This window comes from Psammomys obesus, unplaced genomic scaffold, assembly GCF_907164565.1.
Source record: "Psammomys obesus unplaced genomic scaffold, mPsaObe1.curated_primary_1811, whole genome shotgun sequence".
In the NCBI taxonomy this organism is placed as follows: domain Eukaryota; kingdom Metazoa; phylum Chordata; class Mammalia; order Rodentia; family Muridae; genus Psammomys; species Psammomys obesus.
This window is the reverse complement of record NW_026596039.1, coordinates 4739065-4754368: the sequence shown is the minus strand read 5'-3', so window position 1 is coordinate 4754368 and position 15304 is coordinate 4739065. Positions and strand designations below refer to the sequence as shown.

The window sequence follows — 15304 nt, the reverse complement described above, 5'->3', positions numbered from 1 at the left end:
AGTGGTTAGGGTTACCACAATCCAGGTAGATTTGTCATTGCAGGCTCACATCATCTTCTTGGAGACCTCGAAGGTTACTGTTAGGAATGGTAGAAAGCTTAAGCATTTAAAAGGTCATATTCAGCAGATGTCTGAAAGGTCTGAGGACCACAGTCTCTTAGGGACATCTAAAGTACACAAACTTTGTTTCCAGTTACTTGCTTAAGACTCAAACCTGAAAACATATACAGAAGGCTAGATGAAGCTTGTTTCTAGAATTAGTTAGTACTCTGTATGACTACTAGTATCATGAAGAAAATTTATATATATATATATATAATCTTATTGATTTTGAGATAATATTTATACCTTCAAAAAAGTTTTAAAGAGTCGAATGAAAACCAAAAGATCATGAGATTAGTCCCATATTTTTTTTTCTCTGTCCCATACCAGGTGGTTCTTCTGATATGAGACAGAGATTTCAGATTTACCTTTAAGAAGCATGCATGGGTTAGAAAAGGAGAGAGCCATACTCCAACCCCAAAGCCAGCTTTAGCTTTTAACTGAATTGGGGCCACAAAAAGACCATTTGACACTTGACGTCTATAAAGGGCAGTAGAGATAAGCCGGAGGTGGTTGATACTGCCTGGCCAATTTACTCTTTTCTTAGGACATTTTCTCTTGATGATCTGTCTTTTTACTTCATATGCTTCACTTGTCCAGTGGTCTTTGGATTTTTTAGTTGGATGATTTTATTCCCCTGGAAAGATAAAAGCAAAACCTGCCCCAGCTCTTATTCTGGGGATCCCCCCCCCCCCGTATATCTTCCTAGGGCAAAATGGTTTTTGGCAACAAAAACTATTATCTTTCAATTGAAAATTTTAAAAATTCTTATGAAATTTTGAAACTAAATATGCCTTAGCATGTGTGGGTAAATATACCGATATTCCCTTCTCTTTATATATAAAATCAAAAGGTTGAAGTGTATTTATTTTTAGATCACAAAGGACTTTGAATTTTAGTCTGCCTTTTGCAAGCAGCTTTTAAATTTAAATCACTGTAAATCTTACATGCCTGCCTCTGTCTCCCAAGTGTTGGGATGAAAGGCATATGCCTTTCAAGTGCCAGAATTAAAGGTGTGAACCACAGCCTGGCTATGAATTCCTTCTCATACGGTTGTCCTGGATTAATTTGGTTCTTCATTTCCCCTTATCTCTTAGTGTTAGGGGTAAACGTTCCAATTTTTTGAAAGTGTACTATATTAGTTTTGCTGGTTTATTCTGAATTTATTCCCTAGAAGAATTTAATATTCTAGTATTAATTAAACATAATGCCAATTTGTCCACTATTTCATTCTCTTTAGATGTTTTGTCTGTCTTGTCTACATAAGCTACAAAAAAATTGATGTCTTTACTAAATTTTGCCATTTCCATTCATGCCTCCCATGACCAAATATTTATCTGCCAGTTAGTGGTTTTCCATTTTGATGACTTTATAGTTATAAAATTGTGCTTGTGTGTGCATGCACACGTTCACACACACACACACACACACACACACACACACACACACACACACACGCACATGAACTGGAAAAGATAGAAAATGTTCTTTACTTTCCTAGTTGTCTTGTAGCCAGTAGCGCTGTGCTGATTTTGCAGTTCCTTGCTCAGTCTTTGCCATTCCATCTCCTGCTCTATAGGCTGCTGTTTTCCATTAGCTTTGGTTCCATCAGCGGTTGATGAACCATCAATAAACCATGTGTTAGGCAAATGTTGTGACCATTCCATTGGTTCCCATGCTTCAATAGGTATCTCTTCTGGGGGAGGGGGAGTGGTTTAGGGATGGGGATTACAGGCAACTGAGCTATTCCTCATTGTGGGAAGGCACAGACCCCTTTGTTACCACATCATGGCCATGAAGGAATTTAGATAGCTGGTAGATCCATTGTAATACCTTTCCTTCCATGGCTAAGCCTGTGAAGGACTCTGCCTTTGAAGGGGTCCAACCATCATTGTAAGGAGTGCCCTCATGACCATAGGGTGGTTAGCAATGACTGAGTATAAGGTTTTCCACGCCTCATAAAGTGTCCAGATTTAGTTCCTCAAAGAGATAATATTTACTCTCCATATATGGGAAACATTTGCAATAGAAACTAATAGGCAAATGGGTGGACTTGTTGCTTTATGAAGAGTCCCTAGTTGTCAATTCACCAATAAATATGGTATCATCTGGTTCAGTATTAATCAGGGTCCCATGCACAGAGATGAGCTTACCAGTAGTCACAAAGGTTGCTTTTTGTTCCTGTCCCCACTGGAAATTAGCTGCTTTTCTAGGAACCCTATAGAGGGTTTTATAATAATCTGTAAATATAGTATATGATTTCTCTAGTGTGCAAACATACCAGTTAGGAGCTGTATCTGAGTTTTGTCCCTGGGTGATGGGATTAAAGGCATGTGCCACTGCCACCTTGTTTATAACTTACGGAGATCTGCCTGTCTCTGTAGGGCTGCCACTGCCCTGCTCATATATTTTATCTTAGCTTCAGATCACTCCCCCTCTTAGGCATTTAGAAAACACATTTGAACTGTAGTGATCCTTTGAGCTTAAAACATTTTAAATCTCTTTTCTGTGCTTTTTATACCAAACAACAAAAATATGCTTTTTATTTAAGAAGAAAACTCAAAAGGTAATGTCCATGATGGCATGGGCCAGTTGGCAATCTACAGTCTAACATTCTTACATGAAATTAAGACACATGGTTTAAGAAAACTCATTTTTCATTTCATGCCAGTAAGGCAAGTATGCGTTTGGCAAATTATCATTTGAAAATATTACTGTTTTTTTTTTAAATTTTTATTTATTAATGCCCAATCAAATGAAAGGCAATTGTTAGTCCTTATTAGTTTGAACTGAATGACCAAGCTGTCTGATGAATTATCATCTCTCCTTATTCAGGAGATCTCTCCTGTTCGAATCTAAACTTTATCAATTTTGATGGTATTCATAGCTTTTCTTCTCCTGTGAAAACCTCTTTTCCAATGTAACACATATCCTGATTTCCATTTTGAGGTCAACACATCTTTAAAATATACAGGCTGATTTAATTCAGCAGCTTTTTTCCCCTACTATCCAATGTCTCTCCATAGCTGTTAGTCCTTTCTCATTAGCATTTTAAAAGATTAAAGTTAACAAAGCACTGTGTAATCTGACTCTGAGGATCTTTATTACTCCCTTCTGTTTATTAAGCATATCTTTTAAAGTGTGATTAGTTCTTTTTATAACTGCTTCTCCTGGAGGATTCTGTGGTACACCTGTAATATGCTTTATGTTGTAATATGCAAAAAAAAAAACGGTTTCATTTTACTAGAGACATATGCTGAAGCATTGTCAGTCTTAATTTGTACAGGTGTCCCCATAATAGCCATAACATCTAATAAATGTGTAATTACAGTATCAGTCTTTTCATAGCTTAAAGCACTTGTCCGTTGAAATCCTCAATATGTGTCTATGGTATGGTGAATACATTTTAATTTTCCAAACTCTGCAAAATGAAACACAACTATTTGCCAAATTTTATTTCTTTGGGTACTTTTTTGGTTACTTCCTGTAGGTAATGGAGTTTGGTTATACACAGAAGAAGTAGGATACTTTCTTGTAATTTCTTTGGCTTGTTGTCAAGTGATAGAAAAAAAATCTTTCTTCAAACCTTTGCTATTAACATGGTGTTTCTTATGAAATTCTATGGCTTCTGGCACATTTCCTTTTAATAGCTGATAAATTTCATCATTACCTTGTACTAGAGGGCCTGCTAGATCTGTGTTGTTTACAATAGATGATTTCTATTTCTGATTACATGTTGTTTTGTAGTTGAATAAACAGCAAAGTTAATTCTGAATCATCAAGAATGAGTTCGGCAGTTTCAATATGTAAAACAATTCTTTCCGCATATTGCAAGTCACTAACTATATTAAGAATGGCATACAGCTCAGATTTTTGAACTGAATCATAAAGATTCTGAGCCACGTTACTTACTTTTCCAGATTTATAACCTGCCTTTCATGGTTCATTTGCATCAGTATAGAATGTAGGGGCTCCAGAAATTGGTATTGTTCTTGCCAAATGAGGGAGGATCTAATTAGTTCTTTTTATAAACTAAAGTCTCTTGCTTTGGGGATATTTGTTGTTAATACATCCCCCCACCAAACTGCCGCAAACTCTTTGCCAGTCTTCATTTTCTGCCCCAAATGAGACAATTTTAGCATTAGTAAAAGGTACCACAATTTCTGCTGGGTCTAATTCCTACAAATTGATGAAGTCTCATTTTTCTTTTTAGAATCAATTCAGAAACCTTTTCTGCATAGGTCTTTAATTTTTTACTCTGTTTGTGTGATTATATATATATATAATATATGTATAATATATATATAATATATATATATATATATTCTAAGATATTATCATCTCTCTGCACAATAATTCCTGTGGGAGAATGGGTAGAAGGTAAAATAACCAAAATACAATCCAGCTTTGGATCCAGTTGATCCACATGTGCTTCCTGTAATTTCTTTCTACCAGAGCCAGTTCTTTCTCAGCCTCAGGTGCTAATTTTCTTGGACTATTTAAGTTCTTACAATCTTGTAAGGTTTGAAATACATTACTTAGCTCTTAAATAGTTAATCCAATTGTGAGCCATAGCCAGTTAATACCTCTTAGTAATTTCTGAAAATCATTAAGAGTTTATAATTTATCTCCTGATTTGTATTTTTGGTGGCCAAATTTTCTTTAAACCTACCTTATATTCTAGATAATTGATAGAATCTATGTTATGTACTTTTTTCAGGTGCAATTTGTAATCTCTAGCAAGGAAAATTTCTCTTTACTTCATTAAACACTTTTTCCTAAGGTATCTTGATCTGAATCAACCTGTAAGATATCATCAATCTATAATGGTAAATTATAGATTGAGGAAACAGTTTACGAACTATTTCTAACAGTTGTACAAAATATTGACACAAGGTAGAACTGTTTAACGTTCCTTATGGTAAGACTTTCCAATGATACATCATTTTCGGACAACTATTACTATAAATAGGTACTAGGAAAGCAAACCTTTCCCTATCATGCTCATGCAAAGGGATCATAAAAAAAGCAGTCTTATAAATCAATTACTATCAGAAGCCATGATTTAGGTAATTGAGAAGACAATGGGATTCCAGGCTATGAAGAGCCCGTTGGGTGAGTCATCTTATTTATGGCCCTTAAATCTGTTAACATCCTCCATTTTCCTGATTTCTTTTCATAACAAACACAGGGGAATTCCCTTGGCTTATAGAATCTTCAATGTGTTGAGCATTTAGCTGCTCCTGTGTAGCTGTTCTAGTACTTATAATTTTTCTTTTGTCATAGGCTGTTATCCCACATACACAGGTTTGTTAGTTAACCATTTAAAGGTAGAATGATTGGTACCTTTAAAAGACCAACAGCTGTTGTGTCCTATTTATGTACAACCTGAAAGGTTTGTGACTGTTCTTGATAATACCTTCTAAATTTTTTTTTCTCAGAAGCATTCTTTATTTTATGGTGTTTCTGAGATTGGAGGAATATTGATCTTTGTTTTCCATTGCTGCAATAAGTCATGTCTCCATAAATTCATGTCTATATTAGCTACATATGGTTTTAATTTTCCTGTTTGTCCTTCTGGCCCTGTACATTTGACCCATCTTGCACTTTATTTTACCTGAAATAAAGTCTCAATCCCGGGAAGCTTAATATTTACCTACTGAAGAGTCCAATCTGTTTGCCAAGATTTTGGTGAAATTATTGTTACATCTTCTCCTGTGTCAACTAAACCTTTAATTTTAATGCCATTTATTTTTATTTTTAGCTTAGGTCTCTTATCATTTATAGCAGTTTGCCAAAATACTTGTTTTCTGTTCTCTTCTCAAGTTTTTGTTTTACCTTCTGAAGCTGTTCTGTCCTTGGTTACATCCAGAGCAGTTTTTAACAACAGGCATTAAATCTTTTCATTGCTCTGTGGATGTGTTTCTCTGATGCTGACAGGGAATGATCGAATTAAATTTGTTATCTTTGATGTTGGGGCCTTTGGTAGGCCCCCTAGGTTGTTTCCCAACAGAAGAGGGTTGCCTTGCCTGTTCCTTGTTGATCTGCATTCATTAGTCCAATGTTGGCCTTTGCCATACTTTCTGCATACTCTAGAAGGCTAGGGTCTTCTTTTTGTATTATCTCTAGGAAAAAAAAAATACAAAACACGTATCTAGGAACTCCTTGCCTACAGTCCCTTTTCAAATGACCTTGATTACCACAATGAAAACATCTGACATTTTGATTAAAAAAAAACTTTTAGAAATTATTTCCCCTATCAGAGTAGCATCATAAATGTGAGATCCAATATCAGCCATATTTCTTTTTTTTCCTTTTATTGTACTTCATTTCATATTCCTACCACAATATCAATTTCTTTAATTCAAACTAAAAACTTTAGACTTCTTAAAATGGTGGCAGCAAAGGAATGGCGGTGTCAGACAGAGGGAGAGGTGGGTGGGAAATCAGCAAATCGTCTTGACTGGGCTCTTGAAGTTGCTGGTGGCTTGGAGCTGCAGTTGGTAAGCTGCTGGATGGATCTTAAAACTGTCAAGCCTGGGCACAAACTTGTTGGCAGGTCACTTGGGCTGGCACTCCGGATTCACCATGAAGAGCATGTGAGGGAAACCAGTGCCAAAGTAGGCACCATAACACTTGATGACTTGAGTGTATTCATGTTCATGCACTTGGGGCAGTGGAGCGTCACTACAGCCTTACCTGGGATGTCTGATAGGTCGATGGGAAGCATTGGCTGATTCTCACAGTACACATGGGGACAGTAGCCAAAATCTTCCTGAGATGGTACTTTTCCAACATTTGAGAGATGCCTCGGTTGGTGAGGATGTAGTGGGCATGGATCAAGCCATAAAGCATCTCCACTGCCCATTTAATCAGGTCACTCTGGTTGGGGTTGTCTTCCAGTTTTTTTTTACCAGGTCCAAGATCATGTCTAGAGCTTGTTGGTAGTGAGGCACTTGCTTGTTGAGTCCAGTGAGAGTAAATTTGTCCTGGATGTAGTCTTCATTCACCTCACAGAAGAATTTATTACTATAGAGCCCACAGAAACAGGAAATCTATGACACCTTCTCAGAGCTAGGCATCCTTATGTCATTAGCTGGATGGGACTGGGGTTGGGGCGGGGAAGGGGAGTTATGCTTTGGAGGAACTACAGTGACCACTACAGTGGCCTTTAAAAGCCTAAGCATCCTTTTGCATTCTGAATTAAATTTTTCAAAAGCTAAACATTTTATTATAATTTGTCTAACTTCTGAATTTGATACTATTCTATTAATAACTGAAGTCAATCTTTGGAAAAATCAGTAAAGATTTCTTTGGGCCTTGTATAATTTTAGTAAATTACTCAGACCCCTTCCCTGATTCTTTAACCTTCTGCCAAGCATTTAAAGCTACTAAATGACAAAAGCCCAAGGAGTGATCATCAGATATAAGCTGCCTTTGTAACTCAGCATATGGACCATCATCTAGCAACTAATCTTGGGACTTATTAACATATCTATCCCTATTTTGTTTTTCTGTCACCCAAGCTTCTTCTTTCCACCATGTTTACTATTGTAACTGAGGACCAGCTTCCAATATTGCTGTTGCCAAGTCTTTCTAGTCTTGAGGGGTAATACTATTCTGAGTTTCCCAAGAACTTAATATTTGCTTCACACAGAGTGAATGCACAACATAGGAAACAATCGCTTCCTTAAATCTCCTCAAATCTAATATTTTCATAGCATTCCGTTTAACTTTTCCATAACCTTAGAGTTGCCTATTGTCTGCTGGTAGTTCTTGTATAGTATCTGGATAAACTAAGGTTTCTTTTCTAACAACCTTGGGCTGCCTCTCTTCAGTTTCATCATTCAGTGGTGCAATAGGTTCTTGTCTAAATTCCTCTCCCTGTGTCTGAGTATTTTTTAAATTTTATTTATAAGTCTTTCTAAAACTGATGTCTTATCAATTCACTTTTCATATTTGGCACAATTATCAAACCACTTTTTATATTTGGCACAGAAAACCACTATGGCTATTAAGGATAAAGTATGAATTACCAAACTGATAGTAATTATAATCAGTATTATGTCAATCCCAATTAAGTCATTTTCTTTTCATTTTCTGCTTCTATTTTCAGGCCATCTTACACAGCAATATACAGGGTCCTGCATTATGATATTTCCCATCCTTACCATGGGAAAGATCTTTTCTTTTAATATTACTTAACTCTCTCCTTGAGGACTTTCCAGGTGTCTTACCAAGTCTGATAGCTTCTCAGTTTATCTGTGGCTGACCTGAATTCTCTGTGCATGTGGTGGTGCCACACATTCGAGTCCCAAATGTTTTTAAACAAAATCTCAGTCATTTTACTTTACCAGTAAAGACTCAGGAGTCAAGTGATAGGGTGAAAGCTTGCTATCTCAGAGAGGCAGAGAAAGCACCTAGTTGACCTTACTCCTCAGCCAGCATCCCCAAAAGAAAAAAGCTCCTTCCACATCTCAATAACTCTCAAACTGAATGTTCCTCCCTTCTACTTCCTGTACATCTCTCTATGCATCTTACTGACTCTCAGATTAAAGGTATGTGCTAGGGCTGAGCCATATCACAACTAGAAACAGGTTTTTCCAGTAAACAACACAATCTCAGGGTTCACAGTGTGATCAAATATCCTAACATTGGAGCAGTGCTAGTATTTCTTTTTCTTGAGACTCTGTCCACCCCAGAACTATAAATGGGAGATGAGTTCTAAGGGTCAGATATGAAGCAGTGAAAACTCAACCCACTAGACATCATTTTTTTTTTAACCTTCCAAAATAAAACCTCCTTCTACAAAGGAGGAAAGCTACATTTAAATGCTGGTTTCTTTCCTGGGCACTTAGCCACCAGCCTTTCTAAATGATAGGAGAGCTGTTGGCATAGCTCATTGCTTGGGAGGAGAAACTGAATCGGGGAGTCTGGATTCCATGAGATTCTTTCCCCCTGGACATCTTGGGCAGGTCCCTCCACCCCACCCTACAAAGACCCAGAACATGTTAAACAAACAGGAAGCCTCCTGCTTTTGTCTAGAGGCTCTTGACAGGGTCTCTCTAAAGGATTTGGCAATTCCTTACATGTTATGGAATGACAGCTTGGAGACTTGACATCAGTGACAGCAGAGGAGAACTGTGTAGTGTAAGTGGCACCTCTGTGGCACATACCTTGCTGAAGGGATCATCTCCATAGACAACTATTCAAACTTAACCCTCAGCCAAGGAGTAGGCCTGTGGCCTTTGATGCCAGTGGAGGATCCCTTTGTCTCTAGGTGGCTCCTTGTCACCCGTTGTTTAGAATATCCCTTATTTCTCAACTCTGTACCTTCTGTACCCCTCACTGCAGGAGCAGGGGTGGCACATGGCTGGTACAGTAGGCAGGGTTCTGAGCCCACAGGATTCCTATCTGCCCGCCTCTTTGGCTGTCTGCCTTGACTCTCAATCCTGAGGACCCAGGGAGCCCTGTACCTAACACATGATTTCAAAGCTCATCAGTAAAGTGGATGCTTTCTGGTGGATACTTTGGAAGGCCTCTTAATTCATTATGTCTGTGTTTGCCTTTCCCCAAAGGCCCTAAGCCAGGAAGTTTCACAGAAAAATATTTATCTCTAGAGTCTAGTGAGACTTGGCTTAGAGAAAAAGGTGCCATCAGCAAATAAGTTTGAGAAGCACTGCATATCATGACTCTTGTCTTACGAGCTCATAATCAGAGCCCTGGCACTGCCTACCTCCCCTGTCACCACTGCAGACAGCGCTGTGTCAAGGTCTCTGAGAAATTCCATAGTAGAGAGAGCAGCTTAGCTTTGTTTTTCAAAAATAGCATGAGTCTGACCTGGCATGCTTGGTAAGAAGGGGGTGGTCTCTAATGCAAAATCTGTCTTAGAGAGAAACAGTATGGAAATGGAGGGGAGTGAGAGCCAAAACCATACAACTTTTCTTTATTGGTGTAATAGGCCTAAGCAATCAGGGAGAGCTTGATACCCTACCTAATCCTATGTCACAGGAACCAGCCCTCCAGGAAGTCTGGATGTTCTTTGAGAAGCATGGTACTTATTGGGTGGGCACTGCCCTTGGGCCCTGGGGAATCAGTACAGAACACACCAAACATGAACTTCCCTATGATGACAATGAGGACACTAGCAAGGGAGGTATGGGTAAGTGTAGAATAGGTTAGTGATAGATGTGGCAAAAGGAAATCCTGAGAACTATAGGTGAGGTGATGTATAAAACCTGGTCTAGGAGATCACATGTGGCCTCCTATGACATTGCCATTTCAATGGTGCTTGGCAAAGGATGGGGAGTGGGGAGCTTTCTGTGCAGAAGGAGTAGTACATGCAAATGACCAGAGTCAAGAGGTTCCAAATGACAGACATCCAGGTGAAGGCAGCTTGAACAATAAGGAAGTGGTCTGGGATCCACAACTGGAGGTCCGGCAGTAAGTTGTGGCATTGTTTGTTGTTGTGACACTGGAAACAGAGACTCTCACTTTGGCTCTGTTGCTCAGAACATCAGCTTCATCTTACAGATGGCCTCCCTTTGAATCATGGGATATTAGCAGAGAATTTTTCTCCAAACCTAGCAGGTGACTTCTCTTCCCTCAAGTCAATGGCAAGTCTGGATCATTGACCACCATGAAACAATCATTGCCATCTGGAAACATCCAACTCTGACTGACTTAGCCTGAGTTCTTAAGAAGCCCTCTAAAACTACTGGTAAGGAAAATGAGATTTATGTTTGAATTAGACCAGGGCTTGGCAAACTTTTCCAGTAAAGGGTCAGGTCATAAACATTTTAGGCTTTCAGGGCCTAAAAATACAGCCTCTATTATAACTCCTAACTGCCACTGTGGCACCAAAGCAGCTACAGTGCAAGCGTAAATGAATGAGTGTGGCTGTGTCCCAATAAGCTTTTAGAAATAGATATTAATATTTTAATTGGATTATTTTTTGCTGTAAAGTAATCTTCTTTTGATTTTTTTTTTTTTTTTGCAGCCATTAAGAAATGTAGGAAAAATAAGGGTAGGGTGAGGACCTGGTAAAGTTCCTTCTGTGTAAGCATTGAGAGTTGCGTTTGAATCCACATGAAAAACAACAACAACAACAACAACAAAAAACCAGGCTGAATACTGCCCGTGTATGCTTGAAGGTGGTTCAGCCAGCCTAGGTTCAGCCTAGCCATGAACTCCATGTTCAGTGAGATGCCCTATCCCAAAAATTAAGTGGAAGAGTAATCAAAGAAAAAACCCAATGTCAACTTCTGACTTCTACACATAGATGCACACAAGCACACACACACACAAACACACACACACACACACACACACACACCCCACACACGTGCAGACACAGGTGAACATGTACACTTGCCTGCAACATAAACATATAAATAAAGAAACTCGAAAGCTAAATAAAAAAGTAAAAAGAATGAATATTTTTAAAAAGAACCATAAGAAGCCATTCTACACCACACCCTTCGAGCTCACCCCCAGCCACTGACAAGTGGAGACTTGATTTGGCTCATGGACCATAGTTTGCCGACCCCTGACTTAAACAAATCAGGATTCTATCCTGGAACAGTGGTGTCATCCCTATACCATATTGCTGCTGCATGCTGAGGAGGGTGGTAGGGTAGATGGGAAGTCAACTTAGAATCTTCCTTTGAGAGCCAGATGCTTTCGAGGGTCTGCAGAGAGACTGCCAACACCTGTGAAGTCTCCATAGTGGCCAGAGGCCACCAACCATTCACAAGGAGTATTCTTCCTGTCTGAGCAAGGCTGTGACTCCTACCCAACTTGACCAACATATCCAACGAATGAATCCTTGAAGATGGCGGCAATGGCTGGGGAATTTCTTTTTCTTTCCTAGGTTAACATTAAGCCCATGCCTTTGATCAGGGGCTTCTTTGTAAGACAGCTCTCGCTTTTCTTGCTAGACCCAAAGGAGTTCCTGCAATTAGTCAGCTAGTCAGTAAGTAGTCAGTGAAACACTGACTAGGTTTGCAGCCCCCCTGGGCACCATAGGGAAGCAGAAGGAATGGAATGAGCCTCCTTTATAGGGGAGGCATGGCATGAAAAACAAACACCCACAAATCTTCCCAAATCCTGCAGTGAGGAGCTTCCCTGGGTGGTAGTGACATGATAAAATGGCCTCAGCTCCCAGCATCTGTTTATGCCACGTAGTCAAAGTTAATGAAGACTGACCCTCAGCAAAATTGGGAAGTCAACCAAAGTTCAGCCTCTGGCTACAGCTATCCCTTCAGAAGACGCAGTCCCTCTTTTAGTAGGAAACTATTTCTTAGGGGTATCATCATGTCAGGCCTTGTCTCCTCTTTGACCTTCCCCTATACACAAGAAGGGTTGGTCGCTGCTGAGACTGGTTGACAGAGGATTCTTTGCTTTAAATGGATTTCATTTGTCATTTTTCTCATAGCTTGTGTGTGCTCTGCTGCCTTCTGGCTACTTACATAGTTATACATTGAAAGGTTTTGTCCTCAGAGAAGTAAGTGTATGGTCTATGTTCTGGGTCTCATCAAAATGTTTATGTTGGAATCTAACCACCAGTGTGATGGTAGTAAGAAGCAGGGCCTTTGGGGAGTGACTGCCCATGAGCGTTCTGCCGCATGGCATAAGTAACCTTGTTAAAGAGGCCCAGAGAATGCCTTGACCCTTATACCATGTGTTTAGGAACCTGAAAGCAGAAGGCCTCCCCAAACTCCAAATCCACTGTGTCTTCATCTAGGACCTCCAAGCCTTATTTGCTTTTCAACAGTCAGCTAGTACATAGTATTTTAAGCCTGGATATACTGCACCGAAGTTGATGTTTTAAAAGATTATTTTTACTTTGCCTGTATGAGTGTTTACCATATCTATATGTGTGTACTCTGTGTCTTGCCTGCAGGGGCCAGAAAAGGTTTAGATCCCCCGGAACAGGAGTTACAAGTAGCTGTGAGCTGCCGTATGGGTGCTGGGAATCAAATCTGGGTCCGTTATAGGAGCGAGAAGTGCTCTTAGCTTCTGAGCCAATCGATCCCCTGAAAATTCATGGTTAAAAATGGGGGGAGGAGTTGCTCTGTAACAAAGTCCCCCTCCCCTGAGCATGCAAGCCATTTTAGAAGTGAATATGAGGAAAAGCTGGAGGAGTTTTGAGGCGTGTGCTTGAAAAAGCTTGAACTGCTGTGCAGAGACTGTCAGTGATAATCCTGGGTGTGTGTGTGGGGGGGACCAGAGGACTACAGAGAAAGCCCAGTCTTCTTAGCAGGTAGCTCAGGGGTTCTGAGGGAAGTTCATAGAGATAGGGATAGATAAGGCTGTCCTCCGATCACAGGAGGAGCAAGGAAAATAGCGTTGACAGCAGAAGAAGGGCCACTCTTGCTATACAGTGGCAAAGCACTTTGCCGCCTTGGACATGCTTCTTTGTGCTATTTGGAAGCTCGGACTTGTGAGTTATGTAGTGGGTATTTGGCTGAGGACATTTCTAAGCCAAGTGCTAAGGGCACAGCTTACCTGTGTGTGTGTGTGTGTGTGTGTGTGTGTGTGTGTCTGAGTGTGCATGGCGTGTGTGTGAATGTGTATGGAGCACTCTCTACAAACATGGAGCAGAGAGAGAAGGACTTCAAAGTGTACTGATTGGGTAGGCGTGCTTAATCCCCTTACATACCATCCTAGCAGTACTGGGTACCTGCCACATGTGTGCATGCGAGCATGTGTATATGTGTGTGAACGTGGGTGTGTGTGTTCATGTGTGTGCCTTCATATGTGTGTGTTTGCCTGAGTGTGAGTGAGTGTCTGTGTGAGTTTTGTGAGGCTTCTTCTACCTACATTTAAAAGGATGTCAAGGAGAGTAACAGACTCCAAGTTGAAGACTACAGGGCCGCCAGAGAAAGCTCCAGAGGAAGGCTCAGAGGAACCAAGGGGCGGGCCATTCCACAGGACCCCAGACTGGTGGAGCCACAGTTATGAAATTGCAGACTAGTCCACTTGTCCTGTGACTTCTGTGCTGAACAGTGAAGAGGTCTTGATTCCTAGAACCTGATGTTAGGAGAAGAATCTGGACCTGAAGCTGTTACCAGGCACTCAGGTTCTAACCTTAGTCTCTCTGCTTTCCAAAAGCAATTAAGAAACAGTAACTGGCCAAAAAAAGTTTACAGTTTGTCCAAACTCTTCTTTACCAGGTCTGTGACAGTCTCTCAGCTTACAGAAAATCATGACACCATGTCTGCCCATTCTACCCTGAACAAGCAGCTCTCAGGCCTCAGGCTTGGAAGCTAAGCAGGGCAAAGCCCAGAAGACACAGAGATTTGCCTATGAGACAGGAGACAGGGGAAAAGTAGGCTCAGTGATCCATTCTGTTTAGAGAATTTTTTATTCATATCCAGCCATGAGGAAATGGTTTAGACCTTCCATCTTTTTTTAATTTTTTTTTGAATTTTATTTTTTTCTTATCAGTTACATTTTATTAACTCTGTATTTCAGCCGTGTCCCGATCCCTCATTCCCTCCCAGTCCCTCCCTCCCTCCCTCATCTCCACCGTGCCCCTTGCCGAGTCCACTGATAGGGGGGACCTCCTCCCCATTCATCTGATCCTGTTTTATCAGGTATCTTCAGGACTGGCTTCAAAGCTCTCCTCTGTGGCCTAACAGGACTGCTCCTCCCTTGGGGGGTGGGGAGGCCAAAGAGCCAGTCATTGAGTTCCTGTTAGAAATAGTCCTTGTTCCCCTCACTATGGGAAACCAATTGGTTACTGAGCTACCACAGGCTACATCTGAGCAGAGGTTCTAGGTTACATTCATACATGGTCCTTGGTTGCATGTCAGTCTCAGAAAAGACCCTGTGCCCAGATATATTTGGTCCTTGTGGAAAAAAAAAACATTTTTGTAATTAACTAGACCTTCCATCTTAAAGCTCTCCAGTTTTGAAAGAGAAAGGAGTGTTGAGGGTTTTATTGAAGGGTGGATGTAAAATGTCCCTTTGTGGGCCTCGTGTCATTCTTTTGGGAGGTGCACATGGGAAGTCTTTGTACCTTCCTTTGGAGACCAGATACAAACTGGGACTCCCACATTCCTTCCTTCCTTCCTTCCTTCCTTCCTTCCTTCCTTCCTTCCTTCCTTCCTTCCTTCCTTCCTTCCTTCCTCCCTCCCTCCCTCCCTCTTTCTTTCTTTCTTTCTTTCTTTCTTTCTTTCTTTCTTTCTTTCTTTCT

At 40.3% G+C, this 15304-nt stretch overlaps 1 protein-coding gene and 1 pseudogene across 1 annotated transcript in view; one reads left to right on the top strand and one right to left on the bottom strand.

Annotated features, from left to right (window-relative positions):
• The window catches only part of Grik4 (glutamate ionotropic receptor kainate type subunit 4), a 284790-nt gene that overhangs the window by 94779 nt on the left and 174707 nt on the right, over window positions 1-15304 (top strand). The window lies entirely within an intron of this gene.
• LOC129687421 (casein kinase II subunit beta-like) lies at window positions 6549-7187 on the bottom strand (annotated as a pseudogene).